Raw genomic sequence first — 15,372 nt, 5'->3', positions numbered from 1 at the left:
ATTTTTTTTTGAAAATTCAAGAGAAAAATATCAAATAACTCACCTGTAGAATGATAACATCATCCTGAAGCTGTGCGCTTTGGAACTGGTTCGGCTCGCTACGAGTCTACTGCGTTAATGTGCCAGTCTCACACGAAACTGGTCGAGGTGACCTACACCCTCATTTCTGCACCAACTAAGGACAAACGAAAGCAAAGAGAAAAGAAAAAAAAGCAAGTGTTAGACGTCTTTATCAATTTAGCAATGATAAGCTGCCGAACAGCAATACAAATAAATTGTTTTGTTTATGTTTCTGCCCCAATCCATTTGGTTCGTTTTCCATAATCTTGGATCAGATAGGCAAATATGACTGTATTTTCTTCTAATTGAAATTAAACTTCACACAGCCTTAACATGGTTCGACTGTTCTTGGATTCACTTTCTGCCAACAATAACCCATTACTCACAACTATTTCCCTTTTGGTAGTGAGTCGGCGGCCCAGCCAACCGTACCGCATCTCATTTGGTTTGGTGGTAGCCTTTTTTGGTCTCTTCTTCAACTATTTAATTATTATTTCGCTTCTCCTCAGCTGCAGCGCCATGAGTCATTTCGGCGGGCTGTAAGCTGTGGATCTTCACTTTTGCACGTTGTTAGATGAGTGAACAGACCAGGCAGGCAGTTTTTGCGCCTTGTTGTAGCAAACCGAGTGTGACACGCCATGTCCAGTCCAGTGTGCTCACCACACTCACGCGAATAAGGAGTTTTTTTTTGCTGCTGCCAACGAAGGATGTGTCACCTGGTTGAGCAGTGCAAAAATAGACTTGCACTGTTCGGCGGCGGTAATTGCATCGGAAATTTCACTTGTTTTGCTTGAACACACTCACGCTGCTAGCTTTCGATATTGAATTTTGAGCTGGGCATTAAAATAAATATGTACAATGATTAACGAAAAATGAATGGATTCGTTTTTATTGCCATCTTTAAGTCATGAAGTCTATCGGCTCAAAAATAGAATTGGCGATGCACAGTTTTTTTTTACGATTGTTACGTATTAATGAAAACGCTTCGGCTAATTTACAATCAGTCAAAATTAACCATAATATAACGTAATAGATTGTTGTTTTTATTTCTAAAATAAAATTGAATTATTCAATCTGTGTCGACCATCGAACAACAAAGCACTTGACGATTATACAACGAGAAAATAAATATATACTAAATTAGTTAGGGAATTTGCGTTTCGACTTCATCTCATCAGCATCCGACACTAACTTAGTGACAGGACTAAGCTAGCATCGGATTGACACTAGCTCAAAAACAAAACAATAAAAGCACTATTTAGCCAAGCCAGGATTCGATTTAATTAATTCTCATCAACTTAATCAGAACTCCTTTTCTTGCGGGACATCACGCAGAACTAGGGGTTTGGTCAGAAACCGCGCTTTCGTTTTTTTTGAGCTAGTGTCAATCCGTCACACAGTGGGGCCAATCCAAAAAACCTGTTTTAATCCACCTAGAGGTGCAATTGTGCCTTTCTCATTTCTCCAAACTATGATTTAATAGCTGGTTCGTACAATATAACTTTATGGAAATGTCTTTCATTCTTATTACACTTGGTAAGTATATATAAGAGCACCTTTTTGCATTCATCGCGGTATCGGTTTGAATCGGAGTTTTCTATGTGATCGACCTCCACAACCCGTAACTCCGGTGCTGGAAGTCGGATGGAGATGGAATTTAATATCAGTTTCTGGGGACGCAACACCTTTCATTTGAGACTAAGTTGAGCAAATCTAGCCATTTTCGAGAAACCAATATAACCGTTATTCTGACTTTGGATGCTTCCGGATCCGTCGATGGTGGCCAGTGTGGCCAAAGAGACTTTGAATGACTGTTGGGGACCTAGATCTACAAATTCAACAGTTGTGTTTACATTTTGGAAAAAAAATCACCTTTTTACATTCATCGCAGAATTCGTTAGAATCGGGATTTGCTGCGTGATCGTACGTATCACCCTGTAATTCAGGAACCAGAACTCGGATCCACACAAAATTCAACAGCAGCTGATGGACCTTTCATTTAAAATTAAGTTTGTCAAAATCGGTTCAGAAAATTCCGAGAAACCGATTTGGAAAAATCAACAAATTTTGTTTTGTAACCATACTCTTCAACTCGTAATTCGGAACAAGATGTCGGTTGAAAATGAAATTCAATAGCAACCTATGGGAATATTATACCTTTCATTTGAATCTTAGTTTGTAAAAATCGGTTCAGCCATCTCCGAGTAACCGATGTGGACATTTTGTTAACAAATCCGCACATACACACACATACATACACACATACACATACACACATACATATATACACACATACATACACACAGATATTTTGCGATCTCGGCGAACTGAGTCGAATGTTATATGAGACTCGGCCCTCCGGGCCTCGGTTAGAAAGTCGGTTTTTGGAGCAATTGCATAACCTTTCTATATAAGAAAGGCAAAAGAATAATATTTAATTAGCTTAATAAGCATGAGTTCAATGTTATCTTCATGTGATTATAATTTGCAAAGGTTGGTGGAATGCGTTTGAAAGTGTAGGGAATGGGGGGTTAGTAGAGTGGGTGTGGAGGATGCGTCAGAAATCCTTCATCTTATTTCGGTATACGGGGTGGATGAAGGAAATCTGGGCGTGAGGGTGATCAAAGAAGAGGGGAGTGATGAAGGAGGGAGGTGTAAGGGCAAGGTGGGGAGAGGGGGGGAAGGGGCGGCTACGCAATACTCAACTGCATATTTTGCCTTCCATTTGAGACTTGGTTTGAGAAAATCGGTTCAGTCATCACCGATGAACCGATGTGACTTTAATTGTGGAATATGCCCGGAATTCCGGACTTCCGGAATCGTCGATAGTGGACAATATATTCAAAGAATGTTTGATTGGCAATCAGTGATCTAGATCTACGATTAGAAGTAATTTGGTGACCATTTCAATAGTTTTTAGCCTCTGAGGTATTACGATTGTACCGATTTATATGGGAAATTCCAGTGTATCCTTACTAACACCCCTGTAACTCCGGAAGCAAGAGTCAGAACCGAATGAAATTCAGCAGCAGTCAATGGTATTACTGTATCTTTCATTTGAAATCAAGTTTGTGAAAATCGGTAGAGAATTCGTTGGGGAATGGGTTTGATATTAGCTTAGGAACTTGGCAGGTTCCCCGAGGGCGTCATGAACCGTCATAGGTGGCCAATGTGGTCAAAGCTGCTTTGATTGATCATTGGTGATCCAGATCCGCAAACTAGAGTAATGTTACATCAATTTTAATGTTTTACATCATTTGAACATTATGGTGGTACCAGTTTATATGAGAATTTGCTGTGTGACCGCACTCTTCAACCCGTAACTCCGGAACCGGAAGTCGGATCAACTAAAAATTCAATAGCAGCTTATGGGAGCGTTATACCTTTCAGATGAAACTAAGTTTGCGAAAATCGGTTCAGCCATCTCTGAGAAAATTGTGTGAGTTTAAATGACACACACACACATACACACACACACACACACACACACACACATACATACACACACAGACATTTGCCGATCTCGACGAACTGAATCGAATGGTGTATGATACTCGGCCCTCCGGGCCTCGGTTAAAAAGTCGATTTTTACAGTGATTGCATAGCCTTTCTTTATATGAGAAAGGCAAAAAGATGGCATAAAATCTGTTTGAGGCCTTAGTTGTAATTTTAGAGCCAGCATTTCTTTGTAGGATATGACCACAATATTATTCTGCAATTTTTTGAACAAAATAATTTTGATTATTCTAAAGTAGAGTACCCGCAAAAAAGCAAAAAAAAACGAATTTTTTTAAAGGGTGGATGTCTTCGGCAAAGTTGTAGAATACTATGTTTTGAATAACTTCGTAGAAGATACCACAGAATCAGATCACATTTTCGAGGCGAAATTGTTGATTTTGGTAAATATGGCCTAAAAATAAGATTTTCGATTTCTCCGTGTTAAAACGTTATTTGATTGACTTAACATGTTCTACAAATTTGCAGTTACCACTAAAATACAACTTTTTTTAAGGAATCAATAACCTAAAATCAATATTTTGACTTCTATTATTATTTTGTATATAAATTTGCCAGGAGTGTGTTGTTTGTTAATCAGAAATAATTTAAAATTTGAATATTTTACAACTTAGTCACAGAGAACAGATATCGAGGTTCCAATTAAAAAAAAATTAAATACTTGTTTTGCCATTTGAATAAAATTTCGCTCACTTCGTCGTCATACTGGCGCATCCCAATATAATTATGATTTGGACATCAATTGTGTGGTCCACTGTCAATTCAGTACCATCACAATTACCTTTGCATGCGCCGCAATTTTTTTACTCAACTTTTACGCATGGGTTGGACGTCTGTTCAGTGTGCCTAAATTGATGTTGCTTCTCAGTTTTGCTCGACCCGGAGGGTACTTGGCCATAATCCCACTGCTGTGTCATCGATGTTACGTGATATTCGTTATGGAATATTGTATGTTTGAGGCCCATTCATAAACAATGTCTCGCAGAAAAAAATATTCTCCTCCAAGCATGTAGCAAATTGTTGTTGGTTTTATTATCCCGGCTCCACTAGTACGTCTCAAATCTATTTTTACTTTTTATCGCCTTTATTTCTATTATATATTACGTCACGCTTTCCCAACTGTTAAATCGCGACGTCATTTATGAACGGCAACTTGGTGATAACTTTAGAGTAGACAAGACAATGCAAAATAGGATTGATAGGATTTTAGTGCGCCTTTGGCACCTAGTGTCACATCTTTATGTTTATTATACATACTAAGAATAGCAAATCATGTGATGTTATGGCCGAAAGATTAGAGAAGCACACCCCCCCCTCCCCCTATTCTAATCAAAAAATATTTTATTTAAAAAGTTGCAGAACAATATTGTAAACTTGTCCTACGAAGAAATGCTCGCTCTAAAATGACATCGAAGGTGACAAATAGGTTTTGTCCCACTTTTTATGGATTGGTCCCACTATGCAGCGCTCTCTTCATCCTGTCCCTACATTAGTGTCGAATTCTGATGATAACGTCGAAACGCAAATTTCATAACCAAATTAGATGTAGGTTTTGTGCTCTTCGCGCAAAAGATGGGTTTAAACAATATTTTCCATAATGGAGAAAATATACTTTTGACTCAATTTTTCTCGATTAAGAAGAAATAAAGCATTGTGCGATTTATGTACTATTTTTTGGAATCTGATATATTTTTCAAATTGAAAATATATTCAATTTTTAGTATTGCTTTGGTACCTATAGCCACGGGCAGAATTTTTTTTCGAGAGTTGCCCTACTGGAGCTATAGAGCTAGGTTCTCGGAGGGTCTCCCCGTAAGAATCACTCAGTACAATTGCAGACGAGATGGAAAATGTCACCCCCTGCTTAAGTTCATTTGCAGCGGACCGTGATTCTGAACGCAGAATTCATTATACAGTTCAGATATGTGCGGGTGTAAGGACTTCGCGATCGCGTGTATCATCGCGAACGGTTCGAACATTTGTACGTGTTTGATCGCGTGTGTGTTTGTATGTCGCGTGTGCTAACGTGTAACTTCACGTGTATATATTCCGAACCGGACCGTGTATCTGATACTCAATTTTCCATGTACGGTTCACATGCTTGAAGAAAATGAGTTCTTCCATATCACCAGAGTTCCCGGTCCGAGTGCTGTCTAGTGGATATCAGGTGATATTTTTATATTGGTCCAACTAAATGTATGGACCCTGTTAATAACGGTTTTGGGCACATCGTCTAATCAAATACACTGAACATATACAAGAGGATTCTAGTAGGATAAAATAAAAATCCGCATGAAAAATCGCAACAGATCGAAAATAAAAAACGCATAAATTGGCAGTGTCGACTCATTTCTAGAAATGAAACTCGTTCCCGGACAAACAAATTAAATTAACATTTCTTAATTTTTATTGTTTGAGCTTACAACATGTAGTACATTTTTAGTTATATTTTAAACATAAATTTTGGAATTGGAATATCTTCTATTTCAATTAAACCACTTTTGCTCTTTTACTTATAATGAATTCGAAATAATTCAAATCTAAATAAGGCTTTTCATTCATCTAAATCATTGAAGAAAAATAAGTCTTCAAGATCACAACACCTCCTTGTAACGAATCCTGGTTTAATGCATACCCATGGATCCAACATCGTGGTGGTTATGGAAATGTTGTTGAATCGGCGGTCTTCCATTAAGCAGACGGGAACGATAACGCGAGAGAAGGCAGACTGAATGACCCCCAAGCGGCTTCACCGCCAAGGAAAAGGATTTCAACACGCAGCAGCAAACTGCGTCAATAAGATCTGGCAGATAAACACTCTTAATTCTTTTTATTTTTACTTATGTTGTAAAAAACTTAAAAGATCCACGACTCAGTTGTGCTAACGCATTGAGCCGTTTAAAATAAATTATTAGATTAAAAAACTGAGACCTGAAACATTGTGACGTCTTAATACACCACCAGGCATCATTGTTGGTGAGATAAAAATGACGATATAGTAAGTGGGCCTGAGGGGAACCTCTAGGTTGTTTTACCCCTATAACAGACTGACAGGGTAATGCTTATTACTGTGTATCCTTTAGCTGATTCAAATATTTATAGATTTTTTTAAATCAGGAGCTCATCCACTTCTTTCAACCTACTATAAGGAATCGGATCGTCTTGTTGTCGGATAATCGGATTCACGGAGGTGTGCCCAGCAATGGAAATTTATTTGAAAATTTAAAAGAATCCTAGAATTTGAATGTCAAAATTCTTGGGACTGCTAATAATCGTTAGGAGACTATGTATTAATTTGGCCCCAGAATAAGTTTACGTGGTGCTTTACTAGGTTTCTTAATAATTCTGTCTATTTTATACTTAGCCAGTGAGCGCAACAGAAAGATGAATTACTATTAAATACTATTTGCTGGCGTTTATATAAGTTTAAGTACTTCTATTGCATGTTACATGTGGTCTTTTCTTCTACTTCACTAATCTGCTATTGTTGTTCTTCTACTGTGCTTGTTGTACTTCTATATAAAATCTAATATCGGTATTTTTTTCGGTCCTACTTAAACTCATCTAACATCTTTGTTATCTTTACTCGGGATCAGAGGCGACGCGTCGGTACGTTCAACCTGTTCATTGAACAGATAAACAAAAACTGACCAGAAATCCATTTCAGTCAAAATTAATAGCAGCAGCACTAAAATTAATTTAAATGAAAGTAATAATCTTCCAACCTTGAAGTTCGACAATTTGATCCAAACGACAAAACCAACCTAGCATACCAAGTACATTTCAAAAATTTTCTTTCTGTCCATGAACGGTTCAATCTCAGCCATGCACGCATCTCATACTCTCACCACATGCTCTGGATAGAGCAGCTGCATGAGCGACGGCCGGAACAGCAGCGAGAATGCCATGGGCGACGGCTTTTTCTATTTCCTTGTTCACCGGTTCAAGTCAAATATTGAACCAGCGTGCATTGCTATAGCGTCCATATGGGCGTTAGAGTTGTGTGCAAGCGAGAGCGATTTATAATTTTTGAGCGCGTAGCGCCGTATGTTCATAACAGTCGGTCGAACGCTTTCTTGGTAGCCCTAACAAATGTTGCTGCACTTGGGGCATATTGGTTTTAGGCGCGTATGTGTTTCGTTGGTTCAACAATAATAACTTTTGCTCAAATAAATTGATTGTTGAAAACTTGTCTACTGAGAGTGGAAAATGGACATAAACTCAAACCAGGGATTGTTCGAATGATCTCGTGTTCTATTGGAATAATGAACGGGTTGATGTTAAATATCTTATGCCTTCGATATTTCACGAGAAACATATTTCTTTTTTCTAGATTCAATGAATTGCACGAGGAACATTCAAATTTATATCCCATTTGAAATAGTTGAGGGAAGACTTTAAACCGGTTGACAAATATTTCAATCTTTATTATACAGAAGGACAAATATTTCTTTGTGTGTAGAATACAATATTCTACATTTCAAGTTAATTCATATCATACCATGATTTATAACTACTCACGAAATTCATCGTAGTTTCGTTTTATACCATGAATTTCGTGCAATGTGCATAAAATATTTAAAATTACGAAAATTTTTGTTCATCAAGTCGCCATGTTTTCAGTTCACGAAATTAAAGCATCTAATCTATTTTTAGCAGATATACGAATAAATTCGCGATATGAATTTTTGGTTCATATTTATGTTGGGGATTCTTCAGAAAAAATTGTTCATATTGCGAAGGATGCTCGTAAATATTATAAAGACATTCGTGTATTTTATGGAACAATTCGTTTGAATTATGAAACAGATTCGTGATAAGCGTTCGAAAGTCTCAGTGTACTCAGACAACAAATTTGTTTTGCTCAGCTCTTGCGAACAGAAAACCCGTCGACGAACATCTTTCATTGGTCCTATTCTTTAGATGTTGGATGGAATCGACGATTTTGTCGGACGTCGAACCCACCCGAGTAACGCCAGAAGAGATAAACAAGAAATATTCAGCTGATCTAAAAACGTCTCATGGAGTCGAATTAGAGATGATTGTGATGTTTTGAGGGCCTTTGTGGTACATTGAACAGGTTAACGGTGAAACCACGCGTCGCCTCTGCTCGGGATGTTATTTTTCCTTTTTTAGTATATCTTAAATTCGACTCGTACTAACACTCACTAATACACTAACACTAGCAATTGAATATACTTTCACATACTCACAATCTCTCTCATTCAAAGCGTTCAAGCGCTCGTGGCCTTCGCAATAACACAAACCTGGTCGCCAACATTAAAACACCACGGTAATTAAGAGAAAAGTTTAGCACTTATAAATTTACAAATGCGGTTTCAAATCCCATTGCGATCATGAATCGGTTACGTCCGGAAGTCCCTACCCTCGGCCCAAGCAGTCTTGACTCATGACTTCAGACTACTAGGCAACACGTTCCATCTCGCTTATAAAATCGAATTTATGCACGCGACGTTACATACACGCTAACACACACGATAAACACGTTAACGTACAAACGCTCAAGTCCTTTGCGATTATCCACAAATATCTACACTCGCAATCTCGCTAACAGGATAACACCCCGGTGATTAAATGAACGTTTTAGCACTTATAAATTTACAAACGCGATATCAAAATTGAAATTACAAACGCTCGTGTTCGCGCAAACATGAATCGGCTACGTTCAGAAATCCTTACTTTCGACCCTAGCAGCTTAGGTTCAGTTGGCCTTCAGTTGGACTAATCAGAAAAATTCAGTGTTTCAAAAATCACTCCAATCAGCATGCGTTGAAAAAACCATAGTTTTTCAAATCATTAAAATCCATGATTTCATCACTCATGGTTTTTGGCTCCTGAGGAGTGAAAACCGCCAAGGATTGAAAACAGGTTACTAGATTATAATTATACAGTTTAAAAGCCCGATGTTGAGCTCAATTTAGATTTTTAATATTCATTTTTATCAAGCACAAAGCAAAACAGAACCTTGGTACAGTTCGTGGCGAAACCTTCTTTTTCGATAGACCTCGTAGGTTAGCATTCAATGGTTAACGTACTCGGCTATTACAGTAATAAATAGTACACTTACTTTGCATCCTTCCACTATGCATTTGAACATTTCGATTTTTTCACTCCAGCAGACATATTTCACCGGATTTGGGATGTTTCCCCGTGACTATTGTTTTAATAATATATTTGTTGAAGAAAATTAAATTGAAAACAAAAGATTAGCATCAATTTATATGTGCTGCTTGAATAATGGAGAAAACGTACAAATCTTGAAGAACTGATAGCAAAGTTTGAAATTAAATTCGTTCTAGAAGCGGCGACCGAACAAGAATCACAACTGGAGGAGCCAAAACCAGGAGTGAAAACCTAAGAGTCAAAACTTACTTGGATTGCTTTGATTTTTTTACTCACTCCCAGAAACGTGCATAACAATGATTGGTTTCCACCGCTCCTTTGGAAACAGTCTCCTTGGAGTGAATTGTGTGGTTTATTTGAAACACTGGAAAAATTACGCTCATATCCACTAGACAACACGTTTGTTCCACGGCGACATAATCGTGAATTATAGTGATACGGTCTGTGCGATCATCCAAGAACATACGCGAATATACGAATGGACACATGGTTATAAATGCCGAATTTAAAACACGCAAAGTTACATACACGCTAGCACACGCAACATACAAATGCCCACGCGATCGAACATGTTAACTTACAAAACGCTCGAGCCCTTCGCGATGATACACAAAGACGGACATCCCATCGCGATCATCCATGCATAACTACGCCAAGATTCCGCAAACACAAAAACGACCAAACGATTTAGTGAACGCTACAGTACTTATAGTTTGATTGCCGCGGTCTCAAGCGCGCACAACTAAAGGCACATTACCACACGATCGTACAGTCCCTACGCTCGCACATCTGAACCGTACACTAAATATCACAATCAGAATTACGGTGCGATGCAATTGGTCTTAAACAGTGGCTGATATTTCCCGTCCAGTCTGCAATTATAGTGTGTGATTCTTACGGGAAGCCGTTATGGGCCCAGCTCTACAGCTCCCGTAGGACAACTATCGAAACAAAATAACAGATCAAACGGTTTTGACTAAAAAACACTGCTCGATGTCAAAACTTATAAATTGATAGCGGAATAAGAATGTATAGATGAATTAATTTAATATAAAGAATAAATATATGAACATACTAAAATTGTCAAATGAATATAATATATAAAATAAATAACTAGAAAAATGAATAAACTAAATGAATCAAAACATTAAAATTGTCTACACTAAACGGAAGTACTTAGATTTTAGCTGTACGTACAGGAGGCGACAGGACACACGCCACAAAAAATATTCACTATGGATTTTGTTCTACCTATTCCAACGCGGTAACAGCAACAGCGTTGGAATAGGTAGAACAAAATCCATAGTGAATATTTTTGTGGCGTGTGCCCTGTCGCCTCGTGAGCGAACTGATTTAAATTCAAAATGCAATTACATTCCGCGCACATCAAATAAAATTTTACATCGAAATGTTTCAGATTGGTAGCAGATCGCAAGACACAAATAAGAAAAGGGAAAGGAAAAAGCATTCGGCAATCAGTTCAATCTGTACCCAAATACATAAGAGGTACACTATGCGATATATCTCCTTAGGGGAGAACAATTTTAATAAATACTATTTTTTCTCCATTAGGAAGAAAATAATTTAAAATCATCTTTGCGCGCGAAAAGCACAACTAACACAACAACATATTAAAGTAGTTACGGAATTTGCGTTTCGACTTCGTCTGATCAGAATACGACACTAACTTATTGACAGAACTAAGCTAGCGCCAAATTGACGCTAGTTCCAAAAAAAGGGAGACACAATTTATGTTCCTGAGCAAAGTTTCATGTGGGACGTCACGCTTGACTAAGGTTTGCTCAGAAACATAAATAGTGTCTCCGTTTTTTTGGAACTAGGGTCAATCCGGTACTAGCTTAGTCCTGTCACTAAGGCTGGAGGCTTCAATTCCTTTTTTTCAATCTTGAATTGTTTTGTAGCATTTCGAAGCCGAAAAGTACGATTTTAGCTACTTCCCTCCACTCAAAGATAAATTTGGGATGAAAGTTTGGTTCATTTGACTGATCCTCAATTAAGTTTGATTTTTTGTGTTTCGAGTTCATCTCGTTAGTCATTCGAAACACAAAAATCAAACTTAATTTTAAGTTAGGTTTTGTGCCCTTAATGCACACATTGTTTTAATCCAATTTTCCCTTTGAGAATTAATGCTGCATAATTTTTTCATTGTCGTGACATATAGGGTGACCAAATCAAGCGAGTGAAAATCCAGGACAATCTAAGAGCCTCCCCCTCCTACCAGAATGTCTGTCGTGAGAATTTGCAACCCGGGCACTTCTCCTGATTTATACATCTTGCTACACCACAATCAGAGAAGATTTCAAGCTTGTTGGAGAAGTCTGTAATTCTTAGTTGAGCGGATGAGATGAAACATTTTTAAATTGTCTGCGAAGCACCGCCAAAGAGTCTTTAGCACTAAGTACTCGTTCCAAGAAGCCTCCCAAGGCTATTCTTGAGGTAAAATGTCTGGCAATCTCCAACGAAAACCACTACTTCCTTATCTGTGAACTAGTAGCGAAACAAATGTAAAACTACAATTATTCCCAAATTTCTCCATTTTGGTAATTGTCATAACGTGGTTCACTCTATCAGAAGAGGCAGATAGGTGGGTGTAAGTAATATCAGTTTGAGCGTGACGTTCCATAGTATCTGTTATGTAGGATGTTTGACATGGCAGGTTAGTCTCTGAAGTACCCAAGTAACATTTCTAGTTTTATAGCACACTACAAGTGCATTCTAAGTTTTAAGAAGGGCTTCAAGACTGCCATATAACCTCAATTGTTACTAGGGTAGTTCCATAATCATTAGTTCGAGACAGTACTCGATTAAGTTATTCCATGATAGTTATTGATGTCTCGGTTATTTCTCTTATGAGCTGGAAAAATGTTCGAAGATTTCCAGCAAGATAGAACAATTCCACATGCAAGCGATGTTCAAAAGATTTCGTGATTCGAGCACTTTAGGGTTTGGTTTCTCGTACTTTGCTGGAGAGATTAGTTTACCTCAGAGTTCACGTTGCAGTCATGGTTGCGGTCGTAACTGCAACCTGGACAAGAGTCAATCAGAAGACTTTATGGAAAAAATAGGCTTTGGGGATAAAAACCAGGACAATTCAAGTATTTTCGACATCCCAGGACACCAGGACAATCAGTTCAAAACCAGGACATGTTCTGGGAAACCAGGACGTATGGTCACCCTAGTGACAGAGCAGTAACTAAACATCGATGGTCTCTTTCGCAGCTCGATCAAAACAAACTGCCTGCCTTCTACCACCGCCGTCGCCGTTGCTTAGTGAGTAGAGTAGGGGATAGAATAGTAGACACACTAAACCCCAACATTTCAGTCCAACACATGAAAAGAGCAAAAGGCCAAATGACAGCCTCCCTGCTAAGAGTTAACCCTCCGGAAGTCGCGCATATGGCTCACTGAACTAGCAGCAGCTGATGCCCTAAGACGATTTCGCTAGTTGTTCAGAGTAGAGTGCACTCAGTGCACTAGCGCGACTGCCGGAAGTTTAAGGAACAAACGCAAAAGTGGCCGAGTTATTGACGGAAATAAACAAAAATACTTTAATATGCGCTTAGGCCCTTTCCACATGTTCATCTAGATGTATATACAAAGATGACCGGGGATTATCTAAGTAGTTCGTCACCATGTTGCAGCACTATTTCTTCAAAGGCAACTTATAGTGACTAGCGATGTATAGCATATCTGTTCTTAATTGTAACACGCAATGCAAACGGAGACCATTTGACGACCTGTTTATTACTTGGGCTTTCTGAAAACAACAAATTGCCGAAAGGTGTTCTGAATAAAACTAACGAACTTCACCTAATTTCCGTTTTCGTCTTTCTAGTGCTGGATTTTCCGCGCATACCCGACTATTCACTTTAAATAATCTTACTGAGATATTCCTACGCTGGAAACACAAAGGTTAACACTTTTTGCTCGTTTCAGCACCTCATTCACGAATCACCTAACCCGCACTGGTCAACGCGATGGAAATAATAAATGTGTAATAAATGCATTGAGGATCAGGTAAATCACCACTTCCTCCAGTTTCATGACTTTGACAAGGTTCTTTTTTCGTACCACTAGCCTACTACTACTCGACCGGGGTCTAGTAGGCTGATGAATATGTAATTTTATTCATTTTATATAAATATATGCCATACGTTTTTTTCCCTTTCTTTTGTGCGTATATCGCTGGCTTATGGCTAAATATTTGCTTGCACTGTCCTGGCCATTTGCCATTTATGGTGATGCGTAAATAGTCTTTACGTAACCGATTTCAATATCCTCCCAGAGGTAAACGTTGCCTAATCCGGCATGTTGTGATCCATTGCTGTAGTCGAGAAATAGATCTCGTTTGCAGTGTTAAGGCTATTGATGTGTCTGTTTGGAACGGTTGTTCTATGCATAACGTATCATAGATGATCATAATAGGGATTTTCATCTTTAGATTTTAGAATAGAATAAAAATTATCCATTTGAACCTTTTGTATATCGCCGATCCCAAAAGGAGATTGACAATAAACTACACTACACACAGTCTCAGTTTAATCAATCGTATGATCTAATGGATATCAAGGAAAACAGCTCACACGATTTTCCAGTTCAATTCGTCATCTGAACGATATAACTCGTGGTGATATAATTGCGTTACCCCGATCCAGTGAGATATTTCGATTACTTACTAACATTCAGCACCTGTTTTTTTTGCTAACATAACTTGAACTACCAACTTTCCAGTATACAATTTCAACAGCTTTATCAAAGGGCACCGCTTCATCGCATAGAGCAGAGAAGCTATAAAGAACCCTTGTCACGCGATATTTTTAGACGTATAAATCAATGCCTCAATGGCTGAACTCGGCTTCTCTTTGTTACACTATATCTCATGTGCCTACACATAATCGCTATCACTATATCCACCCTCGCTTTCGAATAGCTCGTACCGTTATCGGAAATGGTTATCATTTTTATTATACCGGTTCGTATTGGGTAATATCTGTCATGACATCGACCGTGAATCGTGGCCGATGGCCGGGAATTGGAAGCGACTTCCGGAAATACCTATCCGGTTTAATTTTTTTATTCCACATCGTCATCCGAGATCCCAACCTGTCTGCCACAACTGTGTCTCGCTGGCACATCGCCATTCTAGGCCAGCTCCATACACGGCTTAGTGTAGTGATCACAACGCACCGATCACGCCGCTCGCTGGCAAGTGGGTGGTATTTATAAATTTCATACTGACTCCCTGTATGTTTCACACGCTGGCTGACATTGACCGTAGGCAATTAGTGTGAAAAACAACGTTCAAGCAAATCTGCCGCGAATAAATTTTCGCTCTAATCCCTTAGCGCACACCTCAAAGCAGCGAGTGGCGACCGTCAACAGTGTCACATATCAACCAAATCGATCCACATCATTCGCATGGGTCCGTCTTAGCTGTGAACGAAAACAAAAACATCTCATAAATGTTCTATTTTTAAGTTAAGAATTCTCGCACCAACCCGCGGCGGTGGTGAACTGGGTGGTGTGAAATGGGAGAGCCGTCGAGGGGATTGACCGGACACCGAGCATAGCAGCGAGTGAGAGGCGAGGTTAGCTATCGGTAAAGGTTAACCTGATTGTGTGCTTAGCAAT

The 15,372-nt window shown here is 38.7% G+C and overlaps 1 protein-coding gene across 3 annotated transcripts in view; it reads right to left on the bottom strand.

Annotated features, from left to right (window-relative positions):
- LOC131691286 (microtubule-associated serine/threonine-protein kinase 3) overlaps positions 1-15,372 on the bottom strand; it is a 49,060-nt gene that overhangs the window by 18,615 nt on the left and 15,073 nt on the right. For 2 of the 3 annotated variants that reach the window (XM_058977572.1, XM_058977570.1), the window contains exon 2: positions 44-175. The gene's annotated coding sequence lies outside the window, so the exon portion shown is untranslated. Of the gene's footprint in view, positions 1-43; positions 176-446; positions 497-15,372 lie in introns of those variants that run through there. The other variant, XM_058977573.1, reaches the window with a different exon arrangement.

The sequence above is a fragment of the Topomyia yanbarensis genome, chromosome 3 (assembly GCF_030247195.1).
Source record: "Topomyia yanbarensis strain Yona2022 chromosome 3, ASM3024719v1, whole genome shotgun sequence".
Classification (NCBI taxonomy): Eukaryota; Metazoa; Arthropoda; class Insecta; order Diptera; family Culicidae; genus Topomyia; species Topomyia yanbarensis.
Note: the sequence above shows the minus strand (reverse complement) of the source record. Positions and strands in the feature narration are given on the sequence as shown.